At 43.6% G+C, this 18,259-nt stretch overlaps 1 long non-coding RNA gene across 1 annotated transcript in view; it reads right to left on the reverse strand.

The window, feature by feature from the left end:
• LOC123799848 (uncharacterized) overlaps positions 1-18,259 on the reverse strand; it is a 30,075-nt gene continuing 11,816 nt past the window's right edge. Inside the window, exons 3-6 of the long non-coding RNA XR_006781724.2 lie at positions 14,706-14,783; positions 9,247-9,415; positions 6,732-7,070; positions 1-1,969 (exon numbers count right to left, since the gene is read on the reverse strand). This is a non-coding gene — a long non-coding RNA (uncharacterized LOC123799848). The remainder of the gene's footprint in view (positions 1,970-6,731; positions 7,071-9,246; positions 9,416-14,705; positions 14,784-18,259) is intronic.

Consider the following 18,259-nt stretch of genomic DNA (forward strand, 5'->3'; position numbering starts at 1 on the left):
ACCAGTTTCCGTCAATATGAGGCAGCTGCCTGTAGAGGGCAGAGCCTGGACAGGGAGCCAGAGCTCTGGGCTCTATCACTGTGACTTTGCTTCCCCCCGGGAACTTGAACAAGTCATTTCACCTCTCTGAGCCTATTTCCGGAGGGCTTTGGGCTCAACCTGAAGTCCTCGCATTTGGGGAGAGCAGTGACCTTAATCATGCCCTATGGCTCTGCAGAAAAATGTTCTCTACTGTCAAAAAGATACAATGCAGTCTTTCTTTCTCTTGACCCAAAGGTGGGTATTTCAACCGATCTTCAGCCTGATTAAAAACTGTTTTATGATAGATTTGGATATATCATAGATCAATTCTGAAACATAACCACAGAAAGAATCTCTAGTGTGATTGTCAATCTCATCCCTGAAGGACCCACATACATGTTGGTATACGTGTGTGTATACACAACCATTAACAGGGTAATACACACATAGCGCATAAGTAAGCAGCTCCACTCTAGTCAGGAACACTAGCAAAGTCACATTTTCCACGTTGGTCTCTTGCTATCTACATAACTAGCAAGATGATCCTTGAAAAATATTCTGTGCGCTCATATGAGATGATTACTCATCTAAACACTCAACTCATTGTTATTCTGAAAGTGAAAGCCCAGTGCCTGTCAGGCATGGGGACCAGCCTTTGCCAATTCTAGACCCAGTTTAATGCCATGGTTTCTGAACCCACGCCCCCTAGGTTTCAAGGTCCATTTATGTTGGCAGCATGCAACTTCCTGGTTCAAAAAAAAAAAAAAAGTCTTTAAAGATCTCATAAAGTTTCTTGGACTTTAGATGGTTTTTACAAAACAATACTCAGATGAGCTAAGTGTAAATGAATCAGAAAAGAGGATTATGTTTCCCATAAAAACTCATGGGTTTGAGGATTAGGGGAAGAAAGGAAGGCTGGCAAATGCCAAACGCTTTAAAGCACTTTGAAACCATTAGTCAAACTCAAAATGCAGCCAGGTTCCCTCATCCTTACACTTTATGAGTTTTGTAATTGAAAATCTTTTCCTACATTTAGGATCAACTACAAATCAAATTTCGTGGCTGCCTGTGATCAGAAGTGCTTCCACCCATGTTTTCTTCCAGCCAAGGACTTCATGAAGCCCCTTTTAGTCCTCTTCTCATTGCATCGAGAAATTGTTAAAAAGAGAAAAGAGATCAACGGGAAGTCAGTTGGTCGAAGATAAAAGGAAGAGAAAGAAGGAGACAGAGACTGAGGACTGGACAAGTGAAGGAGCCCAGAAAACAGGAGAGAAAGAGTGTGAAGACAGGAAGAGGGGACACAGTGTAGGAGGGAGGAGCAGAGGTGGGCAGAGGAAAGGAAGAATGAGGAATGAATGGGGGAATGGAGGAGGGATCAATGAATGGGGAAGGGACTACACAGAGTAATGAGAGGAGGCAAAAAGGAAAAACTTACCAATGAATGTGGGTAGTGAAGCATTACACCTGGAACCCGTGGGCTAATTCTCTCAGGCTGCTCACTAGGATCCTGGCAGCTGAACATTGGCCAATTCTGACCTGAACATCAGCTTGTCCAGGTTTGGGCTAGAAGTAAACCTGTGACCCTAGAAGGTGCTAGCAGGCTGTGGCTGGCTGGTTGCCCACTCCTCACGTGAGGCAGGAGGTTCCCGAAGCCCCAGATGCTCCCACCCCAGCAGATGGCCAAGGACCGCAGCTTCAGCTCGGATGCCCACAATTGGGTCCTTCATTTGCTGTCTCCCTTGTTCTTTCAACCATCTCATCAAAAAGCAGGGGAGATGAGACATGTGTGACCTCTTCCACATTTAACTCAGCTTCCAGGAAAAGGCACATGAAGCTTTACAAATGAGGAATTACAGCAGAGACTCATCTGATGAAGATGTCAGTGTGTCTGCCAGCTGTGTGAGCAACATGGAGACGGGCCTGATTTGCAGAGAAAGATGAGACGCCCCTGGAATTGAGCAACAAACAGAATCGAGGTTTATCCCAGTGTTTCCTTTCCCTTTAAAGCTTCAGGTTTGAAGTTTAAACATCTTGAGTTGTCGCTCAATAAACATTTATTGAACCACCCTGGGGCCCTGAGCTAGCCTATGTGGACCCTTCCAGCAAAACCAAGGCAGACTTCCATTTCGGATGGAGACGTTAAAATAATGCCTGGTTGGATCGCAGCCCAGAGATGCCACTGGACCAGCGAGTGCCTTTGTGCCTGGCTGCGACAACAGACCCCGTCCACATGGAGCATGCAGTCGAATGGGGTCATCAGCCCTGAGACAAATAATTACAGGGGTGATGAGTACTGATAAAGGACTGTCGGAGTGAGAAATGAAACCCATAAGAGGAAACAAGGTCAGGGTAATGGGCTGCCTTCCTACAAATTTAGAAGAGGCAATCAATAAAACTCACTAAAAGTACAGTTTTGTGTGCACTAAATCTCCCTAATTATAATGGTCCCCTTCTCACTTGCCTTTATATAATTAAGGATGAGTATCGCACAATGGCAGCTTCTGAAGACGATGAAATGCCTCCCTACTGCTAACTAAACCTGTCTATTAATTCAGGTTTCACTGAAGGTTTTCATACCCATTTATTCAGAACATAAAACATGAAGCTACATAATAATTAAATAGGTATCAATACAATTGTACCCTTGTCATTCACAACCTCCAAGCCTCGCTGGGCCACTGGCAGGTCAACCTTCAAGGGAGCACAACCAAATTATGTTCTTCATCTCAAGGAGTTTGAATCTTGGAAAACACTTGGGTGTACAGGGAACTGAGGGGCACCTCTACAAAGCAGTCTATGAAACAATTGCCTTTTGACCACAAATAGATTCCCAATTACTTGCCTTGCACTTTGGTATCTCAGTTTTAAACACTCCTTTGACCTTCCATTCAGTCAAGGAACATTCCTAGTTTCCCTCCTTAAATTTACATTCCAAGATGCCCAGACACCTGCAAGGCTGGTGGAGTGCCAGGTGGGCAAACAGAGTAATGTTCTCTCTGCTCAGATACAACTATTTATAAATTGTGATCCAATTTTAAAGGGAAACTTCCTGCTCCACATCGGCTTCAGTGCTTCCCAGGTTGCTCAGTTGTTGGAATTGCTTCTCAATTTAAATTTCAGGACATGACTAATTATTATGTTTCTTGCCCTATTTAGAATTTTCACCCAGTGGCACTAGAACTGCCTGAGTTTAACACTTGATCCTAATTTTTTTCCATAATATTCTCTCTGCTTTCCATCAAATGGATGATCATATAGTGAATAAAGCAACCTAGAGGGGCGCCTGGGTGACTCAGTTGGTTAAGCCGCTGCTTGTGGCTCAGGTCCTGAGCCCAGAGCCCTGCGTTGGGCTCCCTGCCAGTGGGGAGCCTGCTTCTCTCTCTCTCCCTCTGCAGCTCCCCCTGCTTGTACACTTTCTCTCTCTCTTGCTTGCTTGCTCGCTTTCTCTCTCTCTTTCTGTAAGATAAATAAAATCTTTAAAAATAAAAAAAGCAACTTAGAAAAAAGAAGAAAACGAGATAAGTTATTATACCACCTCTCATACCAATTCCTAGCCAGTCTGTTTTCTCAGATCCAAGATTCTTCATAGATTGCCTCCTTCTCACTGTTTCAACCTCATCTTGGGCTACTCCCCCAAATGAACCTTGTGTTCCAACTACATTTATCTACCTATGTTTCTTCTTTCTTTAAAAAAAAAAAAAAAAGGTTCTGGTCTGCAGAAACGGGACACTCATACTCCTTCCTCTAGCCTCTGTTCCTGAAACACCCTCATCTGCTCAGCCAAGTCCTTCTCCTCCTTCAAAACAGAACTCAAGATCCTTTACTTCTGTGAAGCTCCAGGGACCATCGTAAACCTCACTTGATTCTCACTCCTAACCCTTAGGGCATCTATTGTCCATCCTGGGCAGTAAGCACAAAATACGTGCTTTGTAATAGATGTAGAACATTTCCTGCAGGGGAAGATTCTTTTTTTTTTTTTTTTTTTTTTCATTCTTGGTCCTACAAAGATATACCATGGTTAATTATTGTCGAGGTTTGGTTCTAATGTAGTGACTTTAGCTGTTTGCAGGCAGGGTTCTGCTGAGCAGTGGGGTTTGCCCAAACTTTCCCCCAACCTCAATTAAATTGCTCTATCCAAATGGAGCAGTGGGCCTCTATAGAAAGAGAAAGTTTCCTACCTCTGAATTAATGGTTTGGAAAGTTCTGTAGAAAGAATTTTGTCACATTTGTGTCTGCAAACTGTTACACTGCCAGAGATATATCATTAAAATAGTCAGTGTTTTTATAACTTCTCTTTTTTGTTGCCCTCTTGACTTGCCCTATTATTGGAGACCAAAACATACCCTGAGAATACAACCAGTAAAAACCCACAGAACACGGATGCACTGAGCAATACGCAGAAGTAACTCACACCACCGAAGAAACCCCAGCTCTGCAAGGCAAGGCCTGGCTTTCTAAACAGTGAGGGGAGACCAGTAAAACCAGCCCAGTGTCTGTGATTCCTCCAGGTTTCCAGGTTTTAAAGCCTAGGCTACTGCTGAGAGGGATCAGGTTACAACTGCCAGCGGCCCCAGAACTTTCCTCTTAACCCTTTCCAACCCACCAAATGGATGTTAGACTTCCACTTCACTTACTAGAAAGAGCGTCTTGGGTCTTGACACCCCCCCCAACCCCACCCGCCCCCAACCCATCTTCTTCCCAGCATCACAGTCACCAGTCAATGCCCACACTGACTTCTAGACCTCCACCTCATCCCTGGAGGCCTGTGTTGAGGGCAGAGATCTTGTGTGTCATATCCCCAGTGCCCAACACAGTGTGCAAGTCATAGTAAATGCTGGTAGAAGTGTTTGCTGAGTAAATGACTGACACCTGATTGCAGTGGGTGGTCCACAATAACAAGACTTTTTTTTTCATCATGAGCACAAACCTTGTCTAAGATCTGTAAGTTGTCAAGGATCTGGAGATCAACTCAGTCACTGACCCTTTCATTCGTTCGCTCACTAGACAATTTTGATGGCCAACGTTTTTTCAAATAACAAAAATGGGAAAAGGGCTTCAGAAATTTTTGTTTAGGGACCCAGTATTGCCGACTAGATTCAGGATTCTCTCTGAAAGTTGGGGGAATTAGTCAGTCCTTCTGCAGCTAAATGCTAGAAAACCACTGGCAGAAAACCTATATGAGCACGTAGAACAGCATCTGCAAGAATGTAAATACATAATCCTGGGTATTTGCATGCCAGGAAGGAATAGGATGTACGGTTAAGAGGACAAACCTTGGTGCCAAACAACCTGAGCTCAGTTCTCCCTTCGGCCTCTAAGTATGGGAATGAAATTGGGGGGCACAGGCCCATGTTCTGGGTGAATCTAGGAAGCAGCTGGCTGTGCTGAACTCTTGAATCCCCCTTGAACAATCACTTTGATGAGGGAATGTTTTTGAGTTACTCAGTGCTGTCCAGGGAACCACTTCTCAGCGGGAGGCAGTTGGACACAGATAATCTCAGCCTTAGATTCTAAGGCCATCAAGGCTGCCACTTTATTTTATCTCTTTATGGTTCAGCACACAGAGTAAGTTCTCAGTGATTGTGAAGTGTCCTGGTACTCAGCTCAGCCTCTACACGTTTACTGCCCTAACTTTTTCCAGTAGAAGGAAGGCATTCTGGAACAATGGAGCTTTCTCCAAGGGTTTGAGAGTCACAGATACCAAAACCTGATGAGTCCCTCGTGCTCTTCATCCAGTGGAGAGAGGTCATGGGGTCACTATTTCAAGCCCACCTGCCTGCAGAAGACAGAATCAGTCTAGGAGAGGATTAAAAACAGAGATGGAAGAGGAGACCTTAGTTTTACAAAGGGAGATGGTGGAAGGAAGTTAAGGGAGAGAATCCTTTGTATTCATTCACTGAGGACTTACAAAGGCCCATAAATGGCAGGGGAGGGTTCTGCACCTGCCATCACAGAAGGGGGTCATTCTACAGCCGGTTCCCTAACTAAAAAAACGGTTTTCCGTGATAAATAAACCATTACACATCTAAGCGTCTAATTTCTCATCTATAAAATGGAAATAGTACCTACCCAGGACTCAGCAAGCTTTTTCTCAAAAGGGTCAGATGGTAAATATCTTCAACATTGCAAGCCATACAGTCTCCACTAAAACAACTCAACTTTGCCATTATGGTGTGAGAGTAAAATAGACATTACACAAAGCAATGGGCATGGGTGGGCCATAGCTCACCATCGCCTCATCTAATTCCCTGGTCCAATGCATAGTGTGTTGTGAGGATTAAATGAGCTAATCCAAGTAACACTTTTTAGTACATCATATGGCAGGCCATTGGTCAATAAATATTAGCTATTATCAATGCTTGAATTTTAGATTCTCCCAGCTGTGTATGCTGCCTTTGCTCCCTTCAGTGAGTGGGGTACACCCCAGGGCTCCTCAGGAGATATTTCCAGCCTTCCTGTCTTGGGCATGTGGTGGGTGTCATAGGTTGGATTTTCTGAGAACCTGGAGATGCAGTTCAGTGTACAGGACATTCATTAAGGGGTGTTACTGAGAGCAACCTTTGTAGAAAGGAGAAGGAAGCAGGATTGAGCACAGGGAGAAGTCAAGTTGCCCAGCAGGCTGAGCTAAATCCACAGGGATCTCTGGAGCTAAAATGACCATTAGAGTTGTCCCACATTGGGTTAAAGTAGCTGGGCCTTGGTAACCTTACCTGCAACAGTCACTGCATGTGGTCTGCCCCAGGAAGTGGGTAGCCTTGGGTAAGGCAGCCCTGCAGCTCAGGTAGTCCTGGAGGGTCCAACAGGTGATACCTGTCTGCTGACAGCACTCCCAACAACTGGAAGGACACAGGTGGGAGGGGAAGGTATGACCAATTCTGACCATGAAGTATGCATAGAAATGACACAGTCACTTGCAGACCAAAGATTTAATTGTTGCTGCAAGACCCTTCAGAGCTTCTTCCCTCTGTAGTAACCAGCAATTTCAAGATGGTGGCTATTCCATCAGTCTGGGTCCTTGGGAACAACAGTGAACAGAATCCCCTATCAACCTAAAATGGAAATGCAGTGTAAGCAAGACTTAAATCTGAGTTGAATAGTTTAAAGTGAAGATGCCCTTAAAATCTTGAAAAATCAGGGAACTGTTTTGAAATCATCCTCATCTTGCTGGCACCATCATCATAGCTAACACTAACATTTATGCAATTTCACTAATTTAATGCTCACAACCTATGTACAACACAGGTAGTAGTATTACATTTATTTTTAGAGATGAAGAAATTGATGCTTAAATAGGTTCATTAACCTCCAGCTCACTGCCCATTTTTATAAATAAAGTTTTATTGGAACACAGCCATGCCCATTAATTACACAGTATGTAATTATGGCTGCTTTCCTGATACTGTGGCAGAATTGAGTAGTTGAGTACGGCCTGCAAATTCCTTTACAGAAAAAGTTTGGCCCCTCCCCTCCTCTCCCTACTCTATACAAGGCCTGGTTTCAGACCCAGGCTGTCTGACTCCAGAGACACGGTGCATACTTCAGATATAAGTAAATACTAGGTAGGCCTGGAACCTATAGGGGTGTTATAAAATTTTCCCATTTCCATTATTCTCACTGTACATGTTTTAATTTAAAATTTTCATGACATTTATTTCCAGCAACATGACAGACTCCGTATCCTAAAAATCCTCCCCTGAAAAACACCTATAAAATGCTGGATAAAATGAATAGCCAACTTGGCAAGAAATTACGGTATATCCTCAGAGGTGAGAAATGAAGTAGAAGCCAGAATCCACAAAGAGCTGGTAAATGCTCACTCAATCAGGCCTTAAGGCCCCAAGATCCCTGAGGGCCTTTGCTTTCTTTGGGGGGGCGGTGGCAAGGACAGCAAGGCAGTAAAGTATCAGCATAAAGACTTTAGAATAGTCCCCCAAAACCCACACTTCCAGGAAAAGAGTGGTCTAGAAAGTATTTTCCCTGCAAAGGAGGTCAGCAAAGAGAAGCTTTATGTCTCAGCTTTGATTTTGGTTGGAAGAAAAGAAGTTCCTTATCCCCCACCCCAGTCCCCCCCCCCACCCAAAGGTAATAACCATAAACCTAGGCCTCAAACTGTGATTCAAATTCACTCTACTTGCCTATTGCAAAACTATTTTAAGCCAAAGAAACTAATTTAAAATAGTCCTGGATTACTAGTTCCCAGGTACTTGGCAAAGTAAACACAAATAGAAGGAATATTCTCTCAAGTTAAGTCTCACAAAATTCTCACAGATAACGCTCCAACAAAAATGAGCTCCCAGTAAAAAATCACAAGACTACTCACAGAGCAAGACCTCATGAGAGGGAGTTAGCAGGAACGTTAAGCACCAGAATCAGAGACACAAGGTCTTCAGATGTTAGAATTATCATGTGTAGCAGGGCTTGGCAAACTTTTTTTCCAACAGGCCAGGTAGTATATATTTTAGGCTTTCCAAGCTATACAGTCTCTATCAAAAAGACTCAATTTAAAAGCAAAAACAAAATAAAAAAATTTAAAAAGACTCAACTTTGCTATCCTTGCTTGAAAGCAGACACAGGCAGTATGTAAATTAATGGGTTTAGCTGTGTTCTAATAAAACTTAATTTACAAAGATAGTATGCCAGATTCGGCCAGCAGGTCATAGCTTATAAAATATGTTTCACACGATGTGATGAGTACTGGGTATTATATAAGACTATGAATCACTGCCCTCTACCTCAGAAACCAATCATACATTACATATTAATTAATTCAATTTAAATTAAAAAATAAAAAATAAGTATGTTTTCAATTTTTTTAATTTAATATATAAGCAAAAATAAAATACTATCATAAATATCAAGGCAGATTCTTAATTTCTAGAAATAGAAGATGTAGTTGAAATTTTAAGATTCAATATATGAGTTAACTAACAGATTAGAAAAACTAAAAACATAATTAGTAAGTTGAAAGAGGGATATGGCAAAATTACTTAGGATATAATACAGAGAGACAAAGAGGAGGAAATTATGCAAGAGAGGTTAATAGATGTGGAATTCTAAGTAGGAAAAAAATGGGAGAGAGAATATTCAAGAATTTTCATGGATCCCTAAATTAAGGACACACAAAATACTGAAAAAAATATTTATAGCCAGAGTCATCCTGGTGAAATTGCCAAATGTTAAAGGGAAATTGAATAGTTTAAAAAGAGCCCAAACAAGACAGCTTACCTGCTTGGGGCACCTGGGTGGCCGAGTCTTTAAGCGTCTGCCTTCGGCTCAGGACGTGATTCCGGCGTTATGGGATCGAGCCCCACATCAGGCTCCTCCACTATGAGCCTGCTTCTTCCTCTCCCACTCCCCTTGCTTGTGTTCCCTCTCTCGCTGGCTGTCTCTATCTCTGTCAAATAAATAAAATCTTTAAAAAAAAAAAAAAAGACAGCTTACCTGCTTGATGTTTGATTTCTCATGAACAATTAACAGACACCAAAATACTGTAAGATAATGTCTTACAGGTGCTGATAGAAAGAATGGTCAATCTACAATTGCATATCCAGCAAAATTTATGTTTGAAGAATGAGGACCAAATAGAGATGGGTTTAGATGAACAAAAGCTAAGATAATTTATTATCAACAGACTCTTAGCAAAGGAAATACTTAGAAGGATATACTTTAGGCAAAAGGAAAAGGACCACGGAAGGGAAATGTGAGGTGTAAGAAGGATGGTGACAAAAGGAGCAAAGAAAATGGTGATTATGTGGATAAACAGAAATAAACATCAACACTGTTGCAACACCGAATTTGTGAAGTTAAAAAAGTTGGGGGAGGGGTTCCCCAATTTTTTTTTAATTAGTAGATACATAGTGTTCGTGAGTGTCCCTGTGTGCATGCATACACTCTACATATGATACATTTTGCAAAACATTTTTAATAGAAATAAAATACTGGACAATGATAGCCTATAAATTGGAAAGAGTTAAAGCACTAAGTTTTAGGAAGAGAGTAAATATAACAACCCTGCCCATTAAAAAATACAATAGACTCTAAGTTCCAAGCACTAGAGGAGGAAAAAGGTGGAATTAGAACTTCCTAAGACAAATAGAAAGCATGAAAAAGATAGTAAAAATAAACCCAAATACGTCAATGATCACAAAAGATAATAATGAATCAAACATCCTAGCTTAAGATTATTTTTTAAAAACCCAGCTATATTCTTCTTAAAGAAACACTTAAAACAGAAGTACCATAAACATTTGAAAGTAAAATTATTGAGAAAGCTCTATAAGGCAAACAAATTTTCCAGCAAACAAAAATGACTTTCTATTTGCTTTCCGGAGTAACCTTTGAATCCTCATAGAAAATGACGTTAAAATAAAGCAAAGAAAAGAAATTAAACGTGAAGAGAGAAATGAGAAAAAAAAAAAAAAACAGGTTCAGAGTTAATATTCTCTGACAAACCTAAAAATATGAAAAAATAGTTCCACTAGTGCTATCCCTGTGGAATTCAAGCAAGCATTAGTGGAAAACTGGGGTTTCGTAGTAAGTCAGAAATAAATGCAATCTGTCCACTATACTTCAACTAAACAATAAATTAATTTTTGAAATAAATGCAATTTGGGGCGCCTGGGTGGCTCAGTCGGTTAAACATCCAACCCTCCATTTTGTCTCAGATCATGATCTCAGAGTCCTGGGATCATGCTGGGCGTGGAGCCTGCTTAGGATCCCCCCACCCCACACCACCACTGAATCTAAATAAATGAATGCATGCATGCAAGTTATCACGACTCCAGTTTGGGCCAGATTTCCTGACTTATAAATGAAGTTTACAAAATACTCAGATAAAATTTCAAAGTAACTTGCATTTGAGATCAAGGATGATATAGCCACTTTTCATTGTATTAATAACTCTGAAATTTATGACAGATTATTCATTTAAATGTAAGGATTCTAGTAAAAATTATATAATAAACCATTTTGAAGTGAGAAGGGCTTTGAAAGTCAGGCACAAAAATAAATGTATGAAGGTAGAGTTGTTGAATCAAATTGAGAAAGATTAGGAGGAACCTAAATGAATAACATAGGAATGGTTAAAGGGTGAAGCATATGTAGAATAAAATGTTTTATAGCTATTTTAGTGGCATTGGGAAATACCTGTGCTATAATTAGTGAACAAAGTAATACACAAAACTCTAAATACAAAACGATCACAAACATATGTATTTAAATTTGTAAAATGCATCTAGAAACAGGATTGGGAGGAAAAACAACAACTTGAAAAGTGATAGGAAATGAATAATTTGTATTTTCTACTTTATACTTTATTTCTCAAGTTTTTACAATGAGCACTTTTATCATCGGAAAACAGAATAATTGTATTTTACATCTTTAATACTCTATTAGTATGTATGAATGAAAGAGCATGGGAAAAATGCACTCTGCAAAGAGAAAACATGGCAAGCCTTTAAGAGAATGTTTTAAGAGACAGGGAATTGCTGTATTTCTAATTTGTATGTAACTTGATATAAAGTCACTTCCTCACTGAGTTTCAAGAATGTGCAGCAACACCACACCCAGAGGTTGCTATGGCTACAGAGGTGAACCTGATTAGGCCAGCATTCACTGTGCTGCAGAGGTGAGGCAGGAGAAAGGATTGCAGGGCTCCCCTTTGTGCCTCTGTCTCTCCACCCCTAGCTCTCCCCTTTGCTCTCCCTTCCTCCCCACCTCTTAGCTACCCGACCCTGCCCTTCCCGACTCCCCTCCTCCACAGGGGGCCACACCTCCCTTACCATGTACCCCAGAAGGCAGGATCGGTTCCCCTCTTCACCCTTGGTGCCCAGGACCTGCCCATGGTAGGTGCCCAATAAATATTCTGCTGACCAAGTGAATGAATGAGTGCAATGAATGCATGCACAGCCTTTGTCTCTTTTGTGGGCTCCTCATCATCTGCCATTCTCCAACCAGGCTCAATTGCTTTTTCTTTTCTTCTGCACTTTTCCCCTGGCTGATCTGTCTTCCCTTTGCTTTCGCTAACACTCATAGGAAAATGAGCCCAACTTGACAAGTCTACCTCATCCCTTTCCTTACCTGTCCTTCCATCTGCTTTCACTTGGACCTAAGACATTCCTTATTCTCCTTACCAACTCATCCTGTTCTCCCCATTCTTCCTCCTAAGAGCTGCAACTCAGTTAACATCACCATCCTCTCAACATTCTGGATTAAACTGGAGGACCCTATTACTCTCTTGCAACCCTCGCTGATAAGTGCTGCTGTCTCTCTGGAGTAGCATCCCTTGCTTCTATCCCATTCCCGCCACCCCTGCTGTACTTCTCACCAAGATCCTTGCCAAACCCTGAAGAGTTTCCTGACTTTGAATCTACATGTCCCATGGCTGCTGGAAATGTTTTCTAAACTGCAGAATTCAGCAAGTTCCCACCTTGCCCAAAAGCTCCTGAAGTTTCCCACCACCTTCAGAAGAAAACCCAAGCCCACTGGCCCCTCCCAGTCTGATTTGGTCTCTTTCCTGCTCCATCTCCAGCCACTCATCCCCAGAGTCACCACCCTGCCATCTTCAAGGTCTTTCTCTCTCCTTCTGCCTCCCCATGCTTCTGGCGGTCAGCACCGCCTTCATGCCACCTCCGGGACTGCTCACATTTCTCTGCCTGACTGGATGCCATTCTCCCACCACTCTGCCTCTCAAATTGCCTGCCTCCTCCAAACCCAGATCAAGTGTCACCTCTGCTGAGAAGCTTTTTCCCAAACCCTGAGTCAGGATTAAGGGCGCCCTCCTCTGCGGTCAGATAGCATCTTGATTATCCCTCCATGAGAGCACAGCTCAAGGTTGTCAGCTGCAAGTGGCCAGACAGGGGAGACAGTGAGGTGCCCTCCAGAACCTGAGCGCAGAGATGGGGGGCTGCCCTCCCCCAGTGACAAAAGAGACTGCTAGGCTTACAGGAGCCACTCTTTCACTAGCAACAACTGTAGCTTTTAGCTGGTGATGTTAATGTAGCTGTAGAAAGGCTATGTTAACAGAAACGGGCTGTCAGAGTAGGGTGGGCACCAAAGCAGCATATTCTGGCATTTTCCCAACCTTCTCCAGGAAGGATGATGCTAATGGGTGGGAGGTAGGGGGAGGGGCAGTAGATTCCAGACACTGGAATGATGTTGTCGGGCCAGAGACAGGGCTGGTTTCTTCTTCTGGTGTCACCTTGACCCCCAGCTGTCCTGAGGGGGGAATTTCTGCAATCTAGTCATGCTCATTAGGAAAGCTCAAGAAAACCAGCCACACTTGGGTAAGTGCCACAGTATGCAGAAATGGCGGCCCCCTAGAAGCCAGTCCACTCCCTGAAAGGACTGTCCCTCACAGTATGCTTGTTTTTAGCCTGTCTGTCGGTCTTTGCTTTCGGTGCCTGTTGGCCCACCATGAACTCTGTTGTCATGACCAGGTAAACTGACAAAGTCCAGTTTCTGGACCTGCAAGGCTGAGGGCAGGTCCACCAATTGTGGCAAAGCCCTTGAGCAGCAGCCAGCCAACCAGCCATCTCTACCCCTCACCACCACTGTCACCCACAGCCAAGAATTAGAGTTAACTGGGCATGGCTGTATCTCTCCCACAAGAACAGGGGTTGATGAACTTTTTCTGTAGAGTTAGAGGCTCCTACAGTCAATATTTTAGACTATGTGGACCATAAGTCCTCTGTGGCAACTACTCAACTTTGCTGTTAGAGTGGGTGCTAAGACAGACGTAAAAAATATATAAGCAAATGCGTGTGTTTGATTCCAATTAAACATTATTTATAAAAATAGCCACTAAACCAGATTCAACCCACGGGCCATAGTTTGCCAAGCCCTGCTGCAGACTGTCAGGTGTTTTTTGGTTTGTTTTTAAAGATTTTATTTATTTATTGGAGAGAGAGTGGGGGGGGGAGGGTTGAAGGGCAGAGGGATAGAGAGAAGCAGACTCCCCACTGAGCAGGGAGCCCGATGTGGGGCTCAATCCCAGGGCCCTGGGATCATGACCTGAGCCAAAGGCAGACGCTTAACTGACTGAGCCACCCAGGTGCCCCTGTGAGGTTTTCTTTTCTTTTTTTTAAATTGAGATGTAACTCACATGACGTTTATATTAGGTTCAGATGTACAACATAATGATCGGATATTTGTATATACTGTGAATTGATCACCACAGCTAGTCTAGTTAACATCCATCACCACACAGTTGCAAACCTCTTATCTTGTGATGAGAGCTCTTAAGATCTCTTCTCTCAGCAACTTTCAAATACACGATGCAGGATTATTAACTACAGTCACCATGCCGTACATTACATCCCCATGACTTATTTATTTTATGACTGGAAGTTTGTACTTCTTGACCCCCTTCATCCATGTCGCCCACCCAGACTGTGAGTTCTCGATGGCAGCAACTGTGTGGTTCCCCTGGGGGGCCGCCCGGGCGTACATATATAGGACATGCTCACTGGGTCTGTGGAGTGGGGCTGAATGCCTTCCTCTTAGATCGCCCCCAGGCCTTTGTGTAGTGGTGAGTGCGGTGAACACAGAACCATGCTGTCTGAAGGAATCCTAGAGGGGCCTCCTCATCAGTGAAGAACTCCTTGGATAGTTTCCCTGACTCATGACACCTACTCACTTACACTCCTGGGGTGCCTCTGTTTTAGTACAATCACCTGTTTACCCACCTGATCGCTGCTGGGGCCTTCACTCTTGTGGTTGCTTCCAAGAGCTAATCAGTCAATGGTTGCCGTATAATTGATACTCTGGAGACAGAAGAGACAAACTGTTTACTGAAAGCACATGGTCGTCTTCTTGGCTGTAAACTCAGCTGTGAGGTCACCTGCCTTCTGCTGACCGAGATGGAGGCTACAGCCGGCACCTGAAGTGGGCAAACACACTCCTCTCACCTTGGGCAGTCAGATCTGGGGCATCTCACTGCAGCCTGGACCCTGACAAAGATGGAGGCTCAAAGGAGGCTGGGTGAGTTCTTTTAGGTACTCTGGAGCAGGCCTTAGGATGTAGAGCCTGGAAAGAGAGAACCTGTTTGGATTGTGAGCTCCTGAAGAACATCATCTTTTTTTTTTTTTTTAAAGATTTTATTTATTTATTTGACAGAGAGAGGGACAGCCAATGAGAGAGGGAACACAAGCAGGGGGAGTGGGAGAGGAAGAAGCAGGCTCCCAGAAGAGCATGGAGCCCGATGTGGGGCTCGATCCCAGAACCCTGGGATCACACCCTGAGCCAAAGGCAGACGCTTAATGACTGAGCCACCCAGGCGCCCCCATCATCTTTGAATCCTAAGCAGATTAAACAATACTTGGGACACGGCAGGTGCTCAATTAAACCCCATGGGTTGCCTCAGGAGGCATTTCTGTATCCTGGTTACCTGCAACTGTATCTGACCTACCTCTGACCTTGGCAGAGCCTTCAGTGATATCCTAACAGGAGGCGCACCAGATTCCAGAAAGTCTTGTCCGTAACACCAATTCTACAGCACTTCAAAATCTGCAAAGTGCTTTCATATGGCCTTTTTCTCTTTTCATCAAAACTGAAACCCTATAAGGTACAGGTACCTCAAATGTCCCCAGGCCTCACCAACTTGTGAGGTCCCCTTAAAGTGAACGCTCCATCAGTAGGACTCTAAGCCCTCAAGGGCTACCTGACTGCCCCACCTAATGTCTTCATTATCTACAACCTACCCCAGCAGCTTCTGGGTGTCCTCGAAGATATCACAGATTAGCTCATGAATAAGTGTGCAACACCCTTCTGCTCGTCCTTCCTCATGGTCACATGCCCACCGCCCACAAGCCACTTGAGAGCTGCACTTGGATGCTGATGTCTGCCCTGAGCCTTGGGCTGCCACACATTCTGGGTGGGATGGGGATGGTCATTTCTGCTCCACCTTCAGGTGAGGCTTTGTCATCTGGGCCCAAGGCTCTGCTCCACTCCAAATCCCATGCACTAGGCTGGGGGTAGGGGTCAGAAACAAGGAAACTTATACCCCAGAGGGGGATGAGGGCAAGGGACACAGATCCCATATTGACCTTCTATGGTCCTCCTGTTTCCTTGGCCTCCCACATTCAAGGACACCCAGAAACCACTCTGGCCTCTCTGGCCAAAAAGCAGAAAATCCTCATATATCTTGTCACATTCTTTCAAATGGCTCCCGGAAAGAGTCACTTGCACTTACATGTCACTTCTGCTAAGCCTCAGCCAGCCTTACTGTCTGGGTGTTGTCTTCCCCCTTGATGGTCAATATAATTAAAGTTTACATCTCATTTCAATAAGTGAATAGGAGAAATGGGGCTTAAACCCACCTGTTTGACTTTGAACCATTCCTCCTTTCACTTTTGGCAACTGAACAATTATCGCTCTATCTCATCTGCTCATTGAATAAGTTCGGGTCCATTGTCTACCCTTAGAAATGTCAGTGTTAAAGTCTAGCCCATTCCTGATTCCTCCTTCTTCTCCCCACGTGTGGTTATTTCGCAGCACCAAGAGGAGGGAGGGAGGGAGGGTCCTTGGCTCCAAGATAAAGTCACTGCCATAGGCAGCTAAAGCCACACAAGATTTTCTTTATAATTTTGGCAGAACCTTGTTGTTTTCTGCAGACATTTTAAGCAACGAGAAAAAGGATCATGATTGCACTGCATTTCCAAACAAGTGAAAGCTGCCTCTGTTTAGCTGATGCTTAGCCCTAGTCTCTAGGAAGTGGAAAATTTACAATAAAAGTAACTTGCCTCATCTTTCCATCCTCCTCACAATGCAGCCTCTGAACTTTGGAGCCACCACCAAGAGCCAGAGTGTAGAGAATTAAATAGAAAAAAGAAATGTAAACCACAGGAAATAAAGAGTTCATCACACAAAGTGTTACATTCAAGCCATTCTCTCAAATGTTTTGGATACTCTCAGTTTAGGGAAGCAAATCTGAAACAGAACAATTACATCACAAATGGAACATTTATATAGTTACTGGGATAGAAAAATGTTCAGCAAAGAGAAAGGCTGCACGGTTTCAATGAGATCCAGGTGGAGTGGCCCTTTCAGCAAACGTCTACACACCAGCCCATAAAAATGATGGAAAAGGCATAAGAATAAAAGCAACCAAGTGCCAGGTGCTCATCCTGACTAAACCCACATCCTCTCCGAGCGCGTCCTTTCCAGCTGCTTCTATGGCCCACTCTCCCTCTCTCCCAAGGGCTTGAATCTCTCTTGCACCTTCTGGGGGTCCTCCTTCCTTCCCCAACCCACCAGACAACCAGAGTCTCTCCTGGCCGAGGGCTGGAGAGGGCAGCAGGGAGAACAAAATGATCAATATGAATAGTAACAACAACTTCTGGAGCCCTTGTTAAGCACCAAGCACTGCCTTGCATGTCTTGCACGGATGGTCTCACGTCATCACAACAGCCCTAGATGGTGAGTTTTTTTTTATTTTATTTTTGTATTATGTTCAGTTAGCCACTGTATAGTACATCACTAGTCTTTGATGTAGTGTTCAATGATTCATTACTTGCATATAACACCCAGTGCTCATCACAACTCGTGCCCTCCTTAATACCCATCATCCAGCTACCCCATGCCCCACCCCTCTCCCCTCTGAAACCCTCAGATTGTTTCCCTGAGTTCTAGAATTGTTCCCATTTTATAGCTGAGGAAAACCAGCCCTAGAAAGGTTCAATATCTTGCCCAGCATCTCACAGCTAGTTAGTGGCAGAAGCAACCCTCAAACTCAATCTGACTCCAAAGTTAATCACCCTAACCAGTAGCCTACACATCTCCCCACAAGAGCTATTAATTAGAGGTACTATTTAATGTACTTATTTACCTTCCCCCAAAATAAATGCAAAAATTTGATGTTATTTTATCCATTTTATAGAAGGAAACATTGACACATGCGGTGAGCATATACTCTATGTGTGTGTAAACAGGTGTGTGCTTCATAGGATTCTTACCCATTTCTTACACATAGGGACTCTGAGATTCAGAATGATCTCCTAGTTGGAAAGTGGCAAAATTTGCATTTAGAACCCAAGTCTGGGGGCTTCTGGGTGGCTCAGTTGGTTAAGCGTCTGCCTTTGGCTCGGGTCATGATGCCAGGGTCCTGGGATGGAGCCCCACATCATTGGGCTCCATGTTCAGTGGGGAGTCTGCTTCTCCCTCTCCCTCTGCCCCCCTTCATTCTCTTGCTTGCTCTCTCTCTCTCCCTCCCTCTCTCAAATGAATAAGAAAAACAATTAAA

The sequence above is a fragment of the Ursus americanus genome, chromosome 7 (genome assembly GCF_024610735.1).
Source record: "Ursus americanus isolate L20-20 chromosome 7, mUrsAme1.1.p, whole genome shotgun sequence".
Lineage (NCBI taxonomy): Eukaryota > Metazoa > Chordata > Mammalia > Carnivora > Ursidae > Ursus > Ursus americanus.